Source organism: Sylvia atricapilla, chromosome 2, assembly GCF_009819655.1.
Source record: "Sylvia atricapilla isolate bSylAtr1 chromosome 2, bSylAtr1.pri, whole genome shotgun sequence".
Lineage (NCBI taxonomy): Eukaryota > Metazoa > Chordata > Aves > Passeriformes > Sylviidae > Sylvia > Sylvia atricapilla.
In genome coordinates, this window is record NC_089141.1 from 7,654,680 (window position 1) to 7,672,001 (window position 17,322).

A 17,322-nucleotide genomic window follows, 5' to 3' on the forward strand; every position below is an offset into this window, starting at 1 on the left:
CCTGAATTCCACCATCTCATGAGCAAGACTTCTCCCAACTCCCACATCCTCAATTAGTCTTTTCTCATTTTTAATACCAGCTCTGGCGGGTCATCTTCCTCCATGGATTCTCCACCACCAGTGTCAGGAATTCATTCCAGAAACCTCCTTCATAGTTTATGGTCCACTGTGCTGCCTCCTTCAAAAGACTTCGTAGTGGTTTAAAACACACCTTTGCAAACAGAAAAGAAAATAATTCCATCACCCCGGCCAGAGTCAGTAGCTAAGTTACATCCATCTTCTTCATAATTTTATCCTAGAGATTATACAGGCCATTAAATATTTTAAAATCCCCACACATGACAATTTTAAGTTATATTAGGACAATGGTGTGAAAGTGTCAGAATTTTTTGCATTCAATGTACAACACTAAAGGATAAAGCAGTAAATGACAAAAAAAAAAAAAAATCCTAAACCCCACATTTTTAATGTAGTAGGCAAACAGAATTAATTGAGGGTTTAACAAGCTAGATTCAAAGTATAGCCTAGCACAACCTACAGCAGAGTGGCTGAGTCAAGACTGTTTATTCATTTTATGAAAACAACTTAGAATACTCTTACCATGAGAATAATTATGATATGCGAGTATAAGGCTTGCACATTTAAAAAATGAATGCCTGTATATTTATACCTTCAGATGAGCACTGTGTGTCTGAAATATTTTCTATGCAACTGTTTCAAGCCAATTTGTATCAAAATTAATTTTAAAAAATGTATTTTTTCTATATCTTGCCTTAAGTTGCACATTTATATTACTGTATGTGTACATATGCTCCTATACACACATGGGGGAATCCTTCAGTTCATTCATCACTTTAACTGTATATATTTATATACAAACTATATACAAAGCTTATGTAACAAATACAAAATACTATTTGTGTGGATAAATAATTAACCAGAGCTATTTGCCTACCTGAGAGAATGTATTTGCACACTCTATCAGAAAACCCCACATTTACAAATTGTAAGGAATCATAATTTTAGAAGTCACTATCAACTTCCTCAGTTAAATACTATCTATTACCTTCTCTCTCCATCCTTCAAAAATAACCCCCAAATTTACGAAGTGCAACAAAACTGTTCAAACCCTTTAGAGAAATTTTTTAATTGATGCTGTAAGGTATTTATTTGAAGGCAAAGATGAGCAAAAAGTAGAAATACTCTTATTTTTTTCCTTTATTTTTTTATTTTCATAGAAGCATAATTTATTATACATGCTCGTAGTCTAATAGGTTACATATCAAGTCTCAGTTAGAATTAAATTTTAGAAAGAAGTTGCAGGTCCCTTAAGGAGTTTATCTAAGACAAAAAATGAACATTTAATCGGAGACTCTTCTACAACTGCACCACAGCTAATCATGGTATTGTGTATTTTCCTTTCAGAATACAAAATGTATTCTGCTAATATCCAGACTAAGACTTATGTATAATATGGTACCAAAATTTTCTTCAAGAAAAGTTTTTCTTCAGACAGGAGATAATTTCAGCTATTAGAACTGACTGTTACTGCATGATGCATTTTAATTCAATTTCTTTAGTGCATGCAATAATTTATGTTCATTTTGTAATTCTGTTACCCATTTAAATGTCGTCTATAGGTCTTGTCCACCACCATTACCAGGTCTGCCCAGGAAATCTATTACCATGCATAATTTCTATCAATATTGCATTGTAAAGTCTGCAGAACTTTAGATATAATATAGATTTTCTGGCCCTGCATTCAACTTTCTTGATGAGAAAATCAAGATACAGTGTGGTTGCTCTTGCAGAATATATTGATTCTGAGCTCCCAAAGCTCAGGTAATCCAAGAAAACACCCATTCATCTGCAGGTAGCCAATGAAAAAGAAAACTAGTGGTGTTTTGTCTTGCCTAGGACACAGTGACAGTTGTATACCAGCCTGGCTGGAACATCTCAGGAGAGAAACATTTCTGAGGTGTCACAGAGTTCAACTGAGTGAAAACAGAAGTCATTAGTCTTTCCAAGATTCCTCAAGTTGGTAAGAGAAAGAAATCTGGCAAATCCTAGCTGCAAGGATTCCAGTGCATCACTGTCCTTCTGTGCATCAAGGAGAGTATGTAATACACCCACCTTGCTATTTTTTGGCAATATTCTGTAACCACAAAAGTCTAATGGAAAAACCTGCCACTCATTCCCACATGGAGCCTGGGATTGCCTAGAGCAAGCAGCAGAAGCCCTAAGAGACAAAGTAAAAATTCCTTACAGCATTCTGATTAGGCACCAGTGAACAAGAGCAACAAGCATAAGCTCTTTGTCTTCATTCTGACCAGGCATAGAGTGAGGGGAAAGCATTCACAGTGACTGACAATGCCTCCAATAAAGGCGTGAGGAAGAAGGAAAAAAAGATAAATTTCAAAGGGCTGTATTACCAGATGTCCCATTTTTCCATTTCTAACCATGCTCACTCTCTGATTATCAAAGAAAAGGGAGAAATCAGCACAAGTCAGGGCTGTAGACACAAAGTCAATTTTTGCAAATGGTAAGAAGCAACTCCAGTGGATTGTCAGATACTGCCCTACCTAGAGTAACAGTGTAGTAGTCATGCTAAAATGTAGTGTGCATGGCATGTCTCTAAGGACAAAGATAAGGTTGTTTGAAGTGAGACAAAACTCTACTAAAATATGATTCATAAAGAAATTCACTATTCACTGCCTTTAGATCAATAAGCTCAGAATTTCAATTGTATTTACTTAGTTCTAACTCTGACATACATCTCTCTTTTTTCCCAGTGATAATAAGCTTTATAGTCTTATGTGCAGACAAGTTCCTTATTTGCAAGAAATTAATAGCTTACTGTACTTTCACAGTTGCTGGGTCAATTTTACATAATTAGATACTGAAATTGGTCTGCATGAAGTTTTTTAAAAAATAGACTTTTAGTATCTTTAATAGCAGAAGAAAGTCTTGAATTTATGAAATCTCACTTTTTTTTCCTAACTATAACAAACCTTGCTCTCTGGAGAGTCTTGTCAGTTAAATATCCAACAGACTAGTGCATCCAAGATAAAAAGCCTGATCTTTTTAACTTCTGTATATTTGTAGAGTTAAGTAAGTTAAATTCTGTTACCCTTTACTCTTATGATCAAACCTGTTACAAATCCATCTTTAGGGAGAATTGAAAGAACTCTAGTTTTCAAATTTCAGTATAGAGGTGTTTCTACCAATCCTTTCTGGGTGGAATTTGTATCTTAACAGGAAAGGAGTATTTTATATAAAGAGCACCACATCAGTTTTTTATTCAATCCAGTGTTTCTTATAATCAGCAAGAGGTCCCTCACTGCTACAGCAATTGTGCTTCTGAAGAGTAAATACATGGCTAGGTTATTATACCGTCTTTCCTTGTCTCTTCTATATGTAATTTATGTTCTCAGACCTCAAATCACAAGGATTATGGTTTTGAGGTTTTTTTCTCCTTTGACCAGCTAGGATAAATCAGAAAAGAAAACAATGTTTTTATTCATGTGAATGTCCCTGGACAATCTCATACTGGCCAGAAAGCATAAAGACCTTAATTCCAAATTGCCTGCCAAAGAAAATGTGCCAGTAGCCTCACACTCCCCAGTCTCTTCAAAATACATCTATTACAACAAACACTTCAGTATTAACATTCATCCTGCATCTGTTCTTTATTGAACTTCTATTCCTTTGAGCTTTAGAGGTTGAAGTTGAAGAACTTTCCACTTTTTTCCCTATCTTCCTCCACTCTAATTATTTTAAAGATTCATACCCATTATAGTGTTATGTAAATAATTATCAGACTAAAAAATAAAATCAGAATGAATATTGTGTTCACAATCTGTAATAATTGCCCACAAATAAAATTTTTGCTATTGAGTCATAATGTCATAAAATACCTCATGCAGAGAGGTTTTTTTTTTTTTGCTTCTGTTTTGGTGCTTCAAAACTTTCTAACACTGTTTGCAAATGTGCAAGTCAAAAGAGTTATTTTGCTGTTGTTTTAAACCAGCAAATTTCAGAAATCATTTTTGGTATATTTCAGAATTTTTGAAAATAAATTATTAATTTAGGAATAAAGGAATTTGATACCTATACTTAGAACAGTCAACCCATTTCTTTCTGAGCTTGGTCAACTCAATGCACTCTGATGAGCTGCTGTGAGAGTAAACAGATTTCTAGGAGGACATTTTGTGTTTTCTCTTTAGGTTCTAAAATGATTTCTGTCTCCACAATTCCCACTTCGAATGGCTGATATACCAGATGGTTGTGCTGGCTTCCACGGCCTTTGCCAGGCTGGTGAAATGGACCAGGCTGGTGAAATGGGCCACTTGTCCTTTTTGAACTCAGGAAGTTCAAAAAGGACAAGTGCAAAGCCCTTTCCCTGGGGAAGAGCAACCCCAGCCACCAGCGTATGGATGTTGGTAACACAGCAGGAAAGTAGCTTTGCCTTGGAAATCTTGGTGGGCACCAAGTTGGGTGTGGAGTAGGAATGTCCTCATGTAGCAAACAAGGTGAAGGATGTCCTGGGCTGCATTGGGAGGAGTGTTGACAGCAGGGCGGAGGCACCAGGGGATGTAGTTTTTTCCCTCTACTCACCACTTGTGGCAAGGCCACATCGTCAGTGCTGGGTCAGGTTTTAGGCTCTCCACTGCCAGGAAGACAAGGACATCCTGGAGAGAGTCTGGCATTCAGAAAACTAATGGACTAGAACATCTCTCTTGTGGGGAAAGGCTGAGAGATCTGAAACAGTTCAGTCTAGGGAAATAAATGCTATGGGGAGATCTGGAAGGAATATCTAGAGAGAGAGTGAAAAAAAAAAAAAAGAACTCATGGCTCTTCTCAGTGGATCCCAGTGCCAAGACAAGAGGCAGTGGCTGAAATGATGGACATGAAGTTCCACCTGAACATAAGGAAACACTTTTTTTTACTGAGAGGGTGACCGAACACTGGGCAAAATCACACAGAATTGATTGAAGGATGTGGGACAGGGGAGCCCACGTGTTTGTGGACAACCTTGTTCCTGGATTTAGAGCTTTTCTGCCCATAAACCACTGTGGTCTTAACTTTGTGTCTTTGAGGCTGGAGTTCTGGTCCACTAGACCTTCTGGAGTGTGTAGAACCTCCTGAGCCTCCAGCTGCCACTCTAATTGGTCTAGTGATTTGCTCAATGGTTTTGCTCAATCTTTTCCTCTGTATTTTCCAGGTGTACTTAGCCACGTCCTCAATCTGGAAATGTAATTAGTCACACTAGGTTCCCCCCAAACTAGGCAATTATAATACCACCACAACACAAGATTGCAGATTTTTGAGTTACTTATAGGATATCTGGACACGGTCCTGAAAAGTCTGTCCTAATTGAACAGCCAAGCTGATCTCCAGGGGTGCCTTCCCACCTCAGCCATTCTGTCATTCTGTGGATTCTAATCTACAGGACTCAGCCATGTTGCTGCTTCTGATGAATATCCAAACACATGTGCCTGTGGAAGTTACTTCTCACACAGCATTTCAAACAACACACAGCATACTAGAGAAAGCTAGAAGCAGGATGAACCAACAAAAATCCTGCTTGACTATAATTTGATACCATAGAAGACAGAAAGAATAAATCATGCAAAGCTTTGGGGTTCATATACAAGTGCTTCCAGTATTCCGGTGTTAATGCTTCCAAGTAGAAAGAATGAAGTGTCCAGAATAACATATAGGAAATGGTGGAAAAAACATTTTTAATAAAGCCTTGAAATTGATGTGTAAGATGTCAGGTTTTGTTAGTAACTATTAACAGTTTGAAAATATACTCTGAAGTACAAGTGTGACATAGGAATCTGATAAAAATATTCAGTATTATCAAGGCTGTATGAACAAATAAGAAATGGTTTTCCCAATTGAAGAGTTAGAAAGAATTACAGTTCACTGTCCACTGTTTCTTTTCCAGTGTCTGACATTGCCACACAATGTTAGACACTGCCACAAAAGCAGTAGCACATTGACACTGGAAATACTGCCCTTGCAGAGAAAGGCGACAACTGTCTACAGGACTTCCCCAGAACATAAAAGTTACCTGGAAAGCCATCTAAAACCTAACACCATGCAAATTACCCATTTTTGCAAGAAAAGCTGCTCCTTAAAATATATGAGATTGCCTGGGTTTCAGATTCTGTTACACACCTACCAGTATTCAGATGTACCCTTTATAGGGTTACCTCCTGATCTGGCAGATGAAAATGTGTTATTGAACATGGGTAAAAAGTAAAGGAAAATAATAAAAAAGTAACTAGCAAAACCTCTGTAACTAGGAAAATATCAGGGCAAGGAGGAAGAACACGGTTTACTGAACACTTTTTGACTTGTGTTGTAGGTTCAGTACAGTATTACTTATCAAAGTCTCTTCCATGACAAAGCTAACATACTGCATGCAGCAGAGGAAGAACAGCGCGTGAAAAGAAAACCTTATAAAACCTGATATTTGGTACTGCAGCATAAGGTTACAGAACACCTTCTGTAAGAGACTGATCAGAGGTTTCTTTTATTCATATATGGGTGCTTCATCCTCCAGATTACATGGGCATAAGAGAAGTATTATCTTACCCAGAGCAGTCCCAAAACAATAATCGATGCAGATATCACTGCAGCATTCTGCTTCCTTTATTCTGAGTCATGTAAACAATTACCTAAGTCAAATTGCACATTTTATCTCAGCAACAGGAACAATAGTTTCTGTACACGCTTGAACAGAGTTCAACCTTGCCTATACCTTGCTTTAATTATTATGATAAAATCTTTACAGTTGTTACCATCCCACTCAAATGCTCTTTGGGATCCTATAGTGAGTTTCCCTGGGCTGCAAATCTTCATGAAAACCTCATGCTCAATTACACACCAGTGAATGCTTTTGTTTGCACTAACATTGATCCACCATGATGTTAAACAGAGAGCAAAACTGAATTTTTCAAGTACTTAAAAGATATAACCTCTCATTTTAATTTGCTAGATATCTGTATTCAACAGATCACAGGTCAAATATATTGTCGGTTTGGGTTTCAAATGAACACTTTATTAAAACACCTGATTTCCATGGAACATTTCTGACTTTGTCCTTAATTTCATGCCCTTCTCTCCCCTCATTTTTCAGAAAAGTGCAGAAGAATAATTCTTTTATTAATCAAAGGTCCATATACTGCCTACTGTGATAAAAGAATCTCCAGTAAGTATTCTGCTAGGTCATATTAACTCATATAGTTTAAATTAGGTAGTTGAACATTTGTAGCCATATAATAACTGAAAGTCAACAGTTGGACTATCTCTTGACTTTCTTCTCAGAAACCAATCCTTCACACTGATGATCATTTGTAGCTAACAGCAATAATTTAAAGTTTCCTGAAATTCTTTCAACATTTGTTCTCTGGGGGACATTGAAATAATGAATATTAATTAAATGAAAAAAAAAATAATGTTATCAGCCTTTGAACCCTTAGAACTGGTCATCCATTTATTGCAGAATGTCTGAGGAACAGCTATCCAAGCATAATGAGACATCAAAGGATTATTAAATTTTACCGCAGGTTTGAGTCATCTTTTTTTTTAATGTAGCACTATTCACTGATTGATTGGTTACTGCTTTTAAAACGTACTTATCTAGTAAAGTTAACAAGAAATAAGGTATATATAAATACTATCAAGCTATGTGTCCTCTAACAGAAGGCATGCAAGTGATCTACTGGGTACACACACAACCTGTGAGGACATACTGTACTTCACAGGGGGGTTTTGTGAGTGCTCAGGACTAAATGGGCACACTGTTGCACACAAAACAACTCTGTATTTTACCTGTGCTGCAGCAAACTCAATGCAGCAACATTAACACCAGCTCCTCAGGAGCTGCAGCAGACAGCTAATATAGGCAATGATAACAAAATTATTTTTTTTATTCATTTAAGGTTTTCTTTATAGCACTATCAGCACTTCAGCTGCAACATATTATTCTGGAGTATGTCAAAAATGCCAGCTTGTTAACGTGGCTTTAAGTTGTTCCTTGTTTGCAAGACATTGCAAATTTGATGTATACAGTCAATTTTCCCACCATTATCCATAACACTGATGAACTTCATGTGGCCTCCTGCATTTTATTGCACATCTGCTTCATTAATTTCTCCTAAGTTGTCAAAAGCTTAATACAAGATTACAGATACTCTGCTATTTCCAGCCTACTTTCAGCAAACTGAGATGCATTCAGGGCTTATAAGAGGGGAGGAGGGAGAGTCATTGCTTTTGTAACAAAAGGTGTTAAGCAGGCTGCCCTAAAAGGTATTTTTGTCCATGGACATCTTACAGTCTGCCTGGCCCATGTCCTGGGCACCTTGCCCCACGCCCATATCCTCTGAGCAGAGGACGGGACAAGGTGATCTCCAGAGACACCTTCCATTTTTAAAATGTTCAGTGGGTTTGGATCTGTGGATGCTAGGAAGATGTCTAATCAATAGTGTAGAGTGAAAACAAGGCATAATAAACTGCTCAGTCAAATAAATGACAAAGTATTTTTTTCCCCTGTTAACATCCATTTAAACAAGAGAGCAGGTGACAGCTGGAAAATGAGATGCACAGGCTTACTTTCAACTTTCTTGTTTGGTTGGAGGGGCCACTTCTGGCTGAGACATTAAACATGGAGCAGATGTTATGACAGCGTTTACTTTTATTGACATCCCAAAGTTACATTCCCATGGCTGTATTTCTGTTGATATTGAATTTATTTTCTTTCCATAGGTGCCCTGCTGCTTCGTATTATTAAGAAAGTGCTTAGGTAAGGGATTAAGAATTGCTTGGAACACATTTAACCAATCTGGACTTATAATACAAAGAATTCAACTATTATACAGTGCTCTGCTAGTAAGGTTTTAAATCAATGAAATGCCTTCTAAAATGACTGAAATACCTTCAGTCTGGGAAGTAGAGCATAACCTATATATTCCTCAGCTGAGGAAGCATATAGAGACTGGTGACATCCAAATAGTTTTTTTTTTTCTTTTAGGATCTGATTTTTCTTTCCTTCTTTTTCCTTTCTTTCTTTCTTTGATATTGCTAATTTCTTAGAATATTTATTGAGTGGTTTTGAGTTTTATTCAGGGAAGTGTAGTGTAGATCTAGGAGTAGAACTCATTTGTGCACTATGTGATTTTGACTGTAACATCCTTCCCCTGTATGGTTGGAAGTATGTATGCCCAAAATACCTGTTGGAATGTAACAGAATTCACCATGCTGAGAAACAATATAATGTTTTGAGGAATTGGCAAAAAATAGATTTTTTTTTTTCCACTGAAGTTTTCACTCAGAATATGAAAACAAGTGCAGGGTCTTTGTTCCTACTATTCTTATTGATCTTTTCAGTGTTGGCTATATTATATGTTCAATGAAAATCTGATTTGATATTAAACTAAATACTTTATTTACATTAAGTAACCTTAACATTACATTTCTGGATCCTGATGACCTGATGGTTGGTCATGATAAATGCTTCGTCTGAAAAATGGCAGCTTGATTAAGACATTTGAGAAAACTTTTTTTCCAAATTTGTAAACCCTAAATATTTTAGCTGTATTTAAATTAATTCAAAATAAAGAAAAAAATAATAGTCTACTGAAAAACAGGGCTAAATCATAACTCATCATAGTACTACTGATGTAACACTTTACATTTTTCATTGATCAATTAGTTGATAGGGCAGGAAATGAGAAATTAATATCAGCTAAATAGTTGAATGCCTTTTTTTCAAAATTTTAAAATGTCACATTTTTGGAATGTCACAAGGCTGAAACAGTTTCACAGGAATCATGTTTCATACTATAACCTCAGTAGCTCTCTTCTGGGTGTTTTACATCAAAATTTCAGGGCCAATTGCGCTGGCCTTGGCTGGAGTCTGGAAATACCCAGATACCCTCAGTGTGGTTGCTCCAGAACTAAGCACTCAGTTAATGCATTTTTTATTTCAGACTAGTTTGCAATGGGAACTTTTCCACTCCTGTAGATGTTAGTCAGTGTTTCTTTAGCAACATTTGTGGATCAGCTGCCACCTCTAAGCAACTTTCCTATTTATTTACAACAATATGATCTTGGTTTCTGAAGAAGTGCTTCTGCTAATATATACGCCTAAAGTAAATATTTTGGCTGTAAAAAGTTATGAAATCACTCTCCCTAAAAATTTCAAATGGCAGAAACAAGTCTTAAAGCTGAATCTTGCACCTGTCAGGAAAAAAATTACTTAAGTATTGCATAAGGGGTAGCATTTCTATCTGTGAAGCAGTGCACGCCTGGTGACATGAAAGAAAACACACCCTCTACCATAGATTAATCTCCTTTAAAGAATTAAACACAGTTTTAAACCTTAAAGACACTCTGTGTAGGGGGATAGTATATTTACTTGAATTCTAAACCCCAAAACTTTATTTTTCCTCACTCTTCAGGAAGATTTACCATTAGTTGAAAAAGAGGAAAAGTCATAATTGTGAGTATTTGCCTTCAAAAATGTGGAAATTATAAAAATTTGAAATAAGGTCTTCCTTTCTGTAATAAGAAGGTTTTCTTCTTTTTAAAACCAACCACTAATTCAAATAATTGAACTAGGGGAAAAAAACCAAAACATCACATCAAACTGCATTGAGATAAATGACATTTTAGAGAATCTATCTGGCATTACCAATGTTTTAATGCCACATAATTTAAGTGTAAATAATTACTTGAAGACTGATTACTTTCATGTAGTTCCAAAAATGATCTGTATACAAGAGATTACTTGGGATGAATGTGTCTTAAGGAGTTTATTTTCTCACTTTCATCCTACAACTGAATCTGAACTGAACAAAATGCAGGAACCATAGTGTGTGTCCTGAAAAAATGGATCTCATACAGATGTATTGGAAAGGATCAGAAGACTTCTAAAATCCATTCCAGGAAACAAAATGTTCATGAATGAAAAAAACCGATTTATAAAATTTAACATTGCAAAAGCCAGTCATGGCAGTGTAATGTACTTTATATGCATTTAATTTATTTATTGTATTTATTGTATTTATTCTGCCCTAAATAATCATTGCAGGAAGAAAAATAGTTCCATGTATCCTATTGTTTCTAAAGGTATTCTCATTTAAAATGGGAGCTACAGGCTTCAACTTATGATTACAGGTTGCATATTCAAAACTGGGAAAGAGCTTATGGCATTCTCTCTTGAAAATGATATTAAAAGTAACACATGGTTAATTTAATAAATAGAGAAGTCTTAGGCAATTGTCTTTAACATATCTTTGATGTGGATAAAGAGCTGAAGAGTACATTTATGTAGATGGTAGATACTACAGCAGAAGACACTCTCGAGGTTCAGAGAAAGGAAAGTAAATCAAGAGAATTATTTAAAACCTTACTGGAACTGTTTCCATATATTTACTTGGATTAGAAAAAATCTGGAAAACTGGTATTTCGTTTTTGGGGGATAAAAAACTACTTTGATACTTAATACTAAAAAAACCCTTAACTGTTTTTCTGATGAGATTTGTGTGTTGAAGTAAAGAAATATGGCCATGCAAATGCCAGTGTTCATCCTTGAAAACAGGCTTGGGTTAAATTTCACTGAAAACAAGATACTGAATATAAATTGAAATAGCATGATGTATTGTGCAGTTTTTATTTGTTCATGTACATACAGACACTTGAAACCTTCAGAGAGCAGAAAAATGATTTTGTTGGATTGGTGTGGGGTTTTCTCTCTGTAGTAAATGTACACTTACTATGTCTGCTTTCCTATGTCTCCAAATGTTGAGGGGATGGTTTCAAACTAAGGGTGGTTTAGATTAGATTTTAGGAAAAAATTCTTCCCAGTGAGGGTGGAGAGGCACTAGCAGAGGTTGCCCAGAGAAGCTGTGGCTTCCCCATCCCTGGAAGTGTTCGAGGCCAGGCTGGATGGGAATTTGAGCTGTCCTCATCCATGGCAGGAGGGTGTGGAATGGGATGAGCTTGAAGGTTCCTTTCAGTCCAAACCATTCTATGATTCTATGATTATTTTTTTGTCCTCAAATGCTGGATGATGCCTTGACTCTACCACATACTTTTAATGTAAATCTATCAGGAACAAGTAAATATTAACGTATCTAAAGAACAGTATGGCATTGTAAACACGAATGTTGACTATAATGCTACATGTAGGAAACATGTCATTTTTGTAAGCTGAAAGTAAAATGATGTTCTCTTTTCACCTGACAAATTTTTCACTAAATTGTTTGAAATTGGTCATTAATCTTTTCAAGGACAGAAATATTTCAAAGATTGATCTATATTCAGTATGAGAGTCTTCGTGTAACTCTGCAAAGTTGTGCTTAGTCTCTTATTCAGTGAAATTTTCTGGAAAAATTGGTAACAGACTCAAAATTGCATATGCTTTCTTTCTTTCTTTCATCTGATTGTATTTTAAATACAGTTCAGCCTTTTCCCTTCCAAGATTGTTCTGTTGTTTGTACACAACTAATATGACTGAATTATAGAATATACTGATGTGCAATTTCGCACTGGTGCTCTATACTTTTCCTCCAAAAACCTCGTAGCAGAATGTGGTGGGTTAGTCTGACCTACTTCTTATATAAAAGGCTGATTGCTAAAAATTACTAGCAGCAGTGGAACAGTCTATATTTGTCAGATTGTGTCATCACTGAAGTGCCATCAAAAAACTCACCAAAACTCAACACTTGAAGAATGACAGACTTCATCTCGAAGTGCACTTTCAGGTAAAAATCAGAATTACCTTTGTCTTCTTTTTTTTCCTTTTTTTTTTTCCTGTTGCCGAAGTGGTTTCTTAGATATTATAAGCAATTGTGCTTCAACATGGTTGTTGGCTTAAGATTTTCATTCATCAAGAGAAGTCAAATGCGTTGAGAGTTTTACTGCAGCCTGCCAAAATACTATTAGGAAATAGTGAAAGATAAAGTTTTTACCTGAAGCTGCTCCAGATGGAAAAGGTTCTTTCACCATCAGTCTGGTAATATGGAACATACAATCCATGAATGTGCTTACTGTAGTAAGATAACACCTATAGCCCACTCTTAATAAGGATAATATATAATATATGATATATTTTTGCATGTATAAATGTAAACCTATGTATGAAGGTGTAAAAAAAATAGGCCCTAGTATCCTATTACATGAGAGTTGTTATGAAGTGATGTTGAACTTAGTCATATGGAGAGGGAAAACTTGACAAAGCAAACAGATTTCATGCTGGTGAAATTATGTGGAATAGAATGGAGATCTTTGCCATGGAAAGAATATGTGAGTAAAAGTAGTAGGTGAGAACTTAGAGATGAGTCTGACTTGAGGTTCACACATTTCTACTTAAACTATATGTGGTGACTGCTTCATTGAATTGTGCTTAAAAACAAGATTGGCACCAGCTGGACTGTGACAGTCTGAGCTCCCAGGTTTAAATTACTGAGATTTCCAAGTGTTATATTTAATCTTTTCTAGGAGTTGTCTGCATTGTAGTAGTGTGTTTATGTTTGTTTCTTGTTTGTTGTGGGGTTTTTGGTTTTTTTAGGAAAGGTAGCTTCTCTCTTGTGCTTGGATATTCTAAAATAAAAATTTTTTTTCAGTGTAATTCAGCAACACAATCTCCACATTTTTGTTAACAAGAGGATGTTTATAATGTTATACTATTACAGAAAGAAAATAAAACATACTGAGATATGTTTTATGTGTACTTTTAGCATATACTTATTTTTTAGCTAACCTGTTGAGGTGGTTGTATGGCTGTACCCAGTAAGTTTTGAATATTGAGTGTGTTCATGGAGTGAAATGTTAATGAGTTGCATGTTGTTCTTTATGTTTGTCAGACTTAAACTGTGTGTGACTAAACACCAATCAGATGGTGACAATTTGAAGTTTTGCTCAAGTGCTTGGGTTCATACCTGTGAAGGCTAAGGCATTCCTGTTGCTGATTTTTGATGTTCAGAACTTGCACAGATATTTGCAATACTTTCTGTAATGCCTTCTTTTGAAAGCATATGCTTTTCTAATGCTTTCCGCCGGTGAAATAGCCCCCTGAATTGATTTAAAAGATTATTTTATCTTAATAAGCTTCAAGTTAATTGAGAGTATGTTATAAGACGAGTCCTTTCCCTTTCTATGAAATCTTTATTTTTGTTTTGCTCATGTATTTCATTATTTTTTGCTTGTTCACATTTCAAAGGATACACAAACAGTTCAATAGTGGCTGAAGACAAAAAGGGTTTCTCAGTACACAAACAGTGTTTTGGTAGCCATTTAGTTATTAATGCATTTTTGGATCATATTTTATTCCCTTATCCGGAAATCATGGAATCATAGGATATCAAGAGCTGGAAGGCACCCACAAAACCCATCAAAGTCCAACTCCTTTCCTGGCACAGAACAGGCCAAGAGCCCCACCCTGTGCCTGAGAGCATTGTCCAAACCTTCCTTGAACTCTGTCAGGCTTGGTGCTGTGATCACTTCCCCAGGGATCTTGTTCCAGTGACCAACCACCCTATTAGGAAGAATCTTTTCTAATATGCAACCAAAACCTCCCTCATCACAGCCTCAAATATTTCTGAAAGCGTAATTTTGGTTACCTGTGTGCTAGCTTCCTTTGCACCAGGAAAGAACATGACAGGTCTGAATAGAAATATGTCTTTGAAAAATGTGTCTTAGGACATCTATTTAATTTCTATGTCAAAACTTACAGTCAGGTACTGAAACTCAGTTCTCTTAAGTGATCTTTTATTATGGAAGAACATTTAAAAATAAGCGAAAGTTTTAGAAAACTTGCATCCTGGACTTTTAACATTTTCTCACATGGAGTTACAGTTCAAAGTGTGAAAAGTTTTCTCCACCCGTTAGAGTCCCTTGTGAGATTCCACTGCCTAGCTCCATGTCCTTTTCTGCAGTAATAAGGGCTGTCAGATGCATTGTCGCAGACAGCTGAATCTCTCATCTCTTGTGACATACATTGTTTTGACTTCATTTGTAGCATTACCTAATGCTGGAGGAGAGATAAAAACAGGAGAAGGGCACACATACGCCAAAAAAAAAAAAAATAAGCTAAATTCTCCCGTTTCCTTCAGTCTATGCTTATATGGTGACATATTTGCTTTTTTGACAATGGCTAAATACAGTTCTAGAGAGACTAGAAACACTTCATATAAAAATATAACATTAACAAGTCTTTCATCCCATTGAGGGTTGCATTTTTAATTATTTGCCGATAATAGTAATGTTATACCTAAAAATAATTATAATAAAATCTCCTTATTTATTGTGGTTTACAAGCCATTGCAGACTGCTAATTAACATTTCCCTTATGCCTTCTGTGAATGGAAAATGGAGAAGATATGAAAAAAGCACCGTGAATAAACATACTTTACATATGTGACCAGAGATGTGTTAGCCTTCTGCTTTCTGAAGGGCTTTAATTAGCATTTTGGCTAAATCCTACACCCTGTGGTACTACTCTCAGAGATTCCTACTTTGTTTCCAAGGCACTGTTTGAGCCAAATTTTTCACTGCAAAAAACCCATATACGTAGGCACTAACAGGAATAGTAACTCACCTCTGTCCTTTGTCTTCCTGTTCCTGGTGTTGAGTCAGAAAATATTTCACAAAGATATTGGACACTTCTGTTGCCATCTTATGTTCATCTTAGTTTTATTTACTGAAGACTGTTGTGGCAGATGCTTCACTGCAGCTTTGCAGAAGTTGCTCCTTAGATTGGGAAAGTCAAGGATTTTCAACTGACTTAATGACAACCTGTTTAGCCGGATATGCAAGAATTTTCAAAAGCAACCTATATTTTGGGTGGTATTTTGACCTCTGTATTTTCCTCATACTTTATATATCTGACCTTTTCTGAAGAACTTATACCCATAAAGAAATCCAAGAGATGAAAATAAATGAAAGTAGGCAGTTGAGATTATGTACAGATCCACAAATCTTGATATGGTACTATTTTATTGGTGTGATGCATGTTGCATCTTAAAGAAACTTTGCTGGCTTTATTTGCTTGCTTTTGAGAGCTGATTATTCACAAGCCACAAAGTATTGATGATCTTCATCACTGACACAAGTTTTCATTTAATGCTGACCACAGATAACAATTGTGTATTTTTTTTCACTCCTGTTAATGAAAGGAATTAAATGGGTTTCTTTATGAGGGCTGATGCCTTTTCTAGTCAGTAAAAAAAGGAAGACCTTTCAGGAACTTGAAAGTATCAAAGAAAAGCTGATTAACCTCAGCAGTTCAGAAGTAAAATGTCTGTCCGAAAGGACAGGAAGCCACAGGTGAATGACTTGAAAGGAAAAAATTAATTTCCATGCAGATCAGTAGTTAGATTATAGTTGAATAGGTAATTTCACTCTTAAAGAATCTTTGCTAGTGTCATTGTCACTTAAGATGTCCTTGGTAATTTAATATACTAAGAGAATTTGAAAATTTAGATCATTAAAAGGTGTTTAAGGGTGGTTTAAGTGGTCAGGAGTGGTGACAGTTACTCCACCTGTTATCAGCTGCCTGATTATTTTTTGATTTCTTGCCATACAGACTTGCGTTTAAGACTACATTTAGATTTGCTGTTTTCATTCCCGTGGGACAAATATTTTTAGGTATGTCACTTAGTGAACAAACTAAACAGAGGTTTAACAACAGTCTGGGCTCAGGACTAGACCAACAGGTCTTTGACAAACAAATAGGAAAAGCCTGAGAACATCAAGCATACGCATCTTCAGTAAAGTGGTAGCATATGACAAAGAGAGCAGTATGAACTAATAAATTTATAAAAGTATTGTTGCTAAAAAATAAAAATTTAAAAACCTACCACCAAAAAACAACCAACCAACCCAAAAATAAACCAAACCAAAAACCAAACCAAAACCAAACCCAAAAAACCCCTTACTAAAACCAACCATGCAACAAGTGCCAGTTTTTTGCAGGGAAGTGGGATGTGTTTACCATGCTGAAAGGAGCATGTGTCAAAATTTTGTCAGCTTCACACATGCCCACAAACTGCTTGAACAAGCTATATTTATTCACTTCTATGGATTGGCACAGTTTTGTTATAAAGTAGTTTGAGGTTTTTTTCCTGGATTTTTTCTTCCCATTTAGTCCCAAGCGGTAAGAATCCTATAAATCATTTGATTTTTCTACTTGTCCAAAACTGCCGAATAGGCATTTTCAGATAGCAATCAAGCTACTTGGTCCTATAGTTAGAAATGTAAATACTTTAAATGCTTTTTGGGATTTTGAGTAGTAACTTAATGTTTAGC